At 37.0% G+C, this 3,960-nt stretch overlaps 1 pseudogene; it reads left to right on the plus strand.

The window, feature by feature from the left end:
• Positions 1-1,520: 1,520 nt before the first annotated feature.
• LOC101572475 lies at positions 1,521-2,580 on the plus strand (annotated as a pseudogene).
• Positions 2,581-3,960: the final 1,380 nt, after the last annotated feature.

A 3,960-nucleotide genomic window follows, 5' to 3' on the forward strand; every position in this document is an offset into this window, starting at 1 on the left:
AATAGGGACTTAAAATTTAACATATCAATATTTGATGAAAATACCTGTTCTATTTATGCCTAAGATGTTTGATATTCAGACAGATAGTGAGGTTAACCTCAATTGCCTATGTTGTAGAGTAATAACAATAAACTTCTCTTCTGGAGGGTTAACAACCTAAGTTTCCAGACCAAAATTACAGAAATATGAGATCTTCAAGGACAGGCAACATTTTGGCCCTAGCTTTTCAAGGTCAGTGAAGACTCAGGACACAGAAGAACCTGTACTATAAAATCATGTAACTCAGTTGTGTCAAATTTTCTTATTAAGGAGATTATGGGGCCACAGAAGAAAGAAATCAATGGGGTAGAATGTGTCTAAGGAGAGTCATATGGAGAGAAAACATTCTGTTATGCTTTCACAGTGAGCAAGTTGGTCTAGTAATGGCCGTAACTCATCCAGATTGCTGACACTCTGACACTGACAAAGGATCTACAAACTGTGGTATAGGGTTTCAGGATAAATTCTGAGGGGATCTGACTGACCTTATCAGAAACAGAAGCTACACTTCTTGTTATATAGGTCTTACTTTATCTTGGTCCTATGCATCCAACTGAAAAGTATAAAAATGAAGTATAAAAAGTACAGCAATATTAATATACTGAGCTATAAAAGCCTCAAGTCCACTACTTCTGCCATTGCCTATCTTACAGAAAACCCAATACTATTATGGACTACTGGACTATATTTGAATATTTTGTGAATTTATGTACCTATAATATTTAAATGACATTGCAGTACCCTTCTCTGACAAAACTAAACAAAAATGTGGATACAAATGAACGACCATTTTGCATGTGTATATTCAAAATAGTCAGGAAAGATATACAGCTACATTCTCATAATTCAATGAATAAAAAGTTTTGTTCCAGTAGTGTTTGTAAACAGGATATAATGTCTGCATCTTGTACAGTGAATAACCACTAAAACAACAATATGCAATGTATCAATTATTGACACTGGTACAAATCGGATTTGAAACTGTGTCACTGTTACTTGTTTCTCAATAAAATTTTGGAAAAAATAATTAGAAAAAAAATATTTGAAAAAATGTTCCACTGAACTTGTCATTCAAGAAATGCAAGATAAAATAGCAATGAAATACTGTCTCACCACAGAATTAATAGCTGTCATAAAGAAATCAATTAATGCCAAATTAGCTGATGAGGCTGTGGGTAAAAAGGAACCATTCTCCACTGCTGATGAGAATGTAGACTGGTACAGCCACTAAGGAAATCATTTTGATTACTCCTCAATAAAGTAGGACTGAAGGTTCCAATGAACCCAGGTATTCCCATTCTAGGTGTTTTTCCCATAGAATGGAAAACTTCATAGCACAATTATATATGTTCAGCTATTTTTGTAGCAACACGATTTGTCATAGTCAAATCTTGGAAAAAAACAAATTACCATCACCTGAGAGGTGGATAAGAAAGATGTGGTATTGGTCACCAATTGTGCCTTGCAAGACCACTGACTCAATGTCGGGGCCTGCATGGATCTTCAAGTTCCCTCAGCTTCTGGAGACATTTCCACAGCCCAAAACAGGTGACCAAAGATTTTGCTGGTGGTGTTCAAACAGTAACTTTAATTCCAGGAGATGGTATTGGCACAGAAATTTCAGCTGCAGTTATGAAGATTGTTGACACTGCTAAAGTCCCCTTTCAATGGGAGGAGCAGAATGTCATCGCCATTCAGAGACCTGGAGGAAAATGGATGATTCCCACCAGAAGTGAAGGAGTCCATGCATAAGAAAAAGGTGGGCCTGAAAGGTGCTTTAAAGACCCCCAGTTGCAGCTGGTCACCCATCTATAAATTTGCTGTTGTGTAAAATGTTTGACCTTTATGCCAATATCCGGTTGTGCATCTCAATTGAAGGCTACAGAACCCTTTACACTTACATGAATATTGTTATCATTTGCAAGAACACTGAAGGAGAATATAGTAGGATTGAGCACATGATCATGGAGTGAGTCCTGCAGAGCATCGAGCTTATCACCGAGGAGGCAAGCAAGCACATCACCAAGTTTGCCTTTGAGTACACACAGAGCAACCAGCAGAGCAACGTCATGGCTGTGCACAAGGCCAACATCATGAGTGTCAGTTGGACTTTTTCTGCAAAAGTGCAGGAAAGTTGCCAAAAATTGCAAAGATATTAAATTTAATGAGATATACCACAGTGTGTTTGAATATGTTACAAGATGCATCCCAGTTTGATGACCTGTGTGCTGGACTGATTGGTGGTCTTGGTGTGACCCCAAGTGGCAACATTGGAGCCAACAGGGTGTCCATCTTCAAGTTGGTTCATGGGACAGCCCCTGACATTTCAGGCAAGGATTTGGCCAACCCCACTGCTTTTCTGCTCTGCGCAGAAATAATGTTATTCCACGTGGGGCTTTTTGACCATTTCGTGAAGATCAAAGCCACATGCTTAGCCACAATAAAGGATGGAAAGAGCTTAAAGAAAGATTTGGGAGGCAATTCAAAGTGCCCAGACTTCACACAGAAGAAATATGTTTCCGAGTGAAAAATTTAGATTAATATGTCACCAGTGGTGTGTGCTGCAAACCTAATGGATGCTACCTCATAAACCTCTATGTAGGCAGCTGCTATACTGTATGCATTTGGTTTTTGTCAGCATATTTTACAATATGGCGTTTTTAAAAACCAATCTCTGCAAAGGATGCAGTAGATGTCCCTAACCTGCTTTCAAAGGACTTTTTCTAAGTGCTTATTTTATTTATTAAATGTCTATCTGGTAAACATTGTTTTGCAAGCTCTAAGTGGACTGTATCATTTGCCATTAACCATTTTACACTTTAGTTTAAATAATTTTTCCTCAGCTGTAAATGTTATGATTCAGAATTAATAAGAGAAACCATATAACTTTTTAAACAAAAGTCCTGTCTTTCTTTGGTTTATGAGAAACATAATGGAAATACAGCAGGACATTGACATAATAGCACAAGATGACATTCTTATAAAGCTAAATGGGTACAGGAGAAACTTCCTGGGAAAGTTCACATCTAAAACAACAAAAATGGTGCATTTCCTAGTGATATGGAAAATAAAAGCAGATGCCTCCTTTATATGAATTATTATGAATAAAAATTTCAGATTCAAGAAAAAAATGATGTGGTATTATCATAGAATAGGGCATATATCAGCTATAAAGAAAGACAATCTTGAGGCCTTTAAAGGTAAATGGAAGCAACTGGAGGCTATACTGATAAGTAAAGATAATCAGACTCACATGTGTAAATATAGTATTATCTCAAGATATAATGGACATAGTAAAATGGAAATTCACTGAACAAAAGGAATAAACAGTGAAGATGAGTGAAAGGATACAGAAAAGACAGAAAAAAAGAACTGGGTAAAATTAATGGAAGTATATATACAGGATAGCTGAGATAATTGCAGTGCTAATTTCCATTCCTTTTTTGAAAAAAGCAGTTAAGATTTAAAATTTATGGGTTGACTACTTTGATATGCTAATATCTGCAATCTAAGCAACTACATCAAAGACAGAAATTTGCAATGCAAAAACAATGGTGGAGTACCTCTCATCTTGTTCTTCTAAAAGTGTACCCTTTTGTAATGTCTTGTCAATTATTGCTGTAATCTTTATTTATTTATTTATTTATTTTCTGTATTTTAGGAAAGGGTCTATAGGTTGTTCAGGGTCTTACTACTGGACTGAACTCATAGTGATCCACCTGTTTACAGCCTCCCAAGAGCTGGGATTACAGTTGCAAGCCACAACACCCAGTCTCAATCACCATCTCAATGAGCCTTGGGGATCAAACCCCAGGCCCCTGAGCCTGCTTGAAGGAGCTTTAATCTGCTGAGCTATTTGGCTGGCCCCTATACTCTTTAAAATAAATTAAAGAAGTAGGATTTTCTGCCGAGTTCCGGGAG

The sequence above is a fragment of the Octodon degus genome, unplaced genomic scaffold (assembly GCF_000260255.1).
Source record: "Octodon degus isolate 3935 unplaced genomic scaffold, OctDeg1.0 scaffold00145, whole genome shotgun sequence".
NCBI classification, from domain to species: Eukaryota; Metazoa; Chordata; class Mammalia; order Rodentia; family Octodontidae; genus Octodon; species Octodon degus.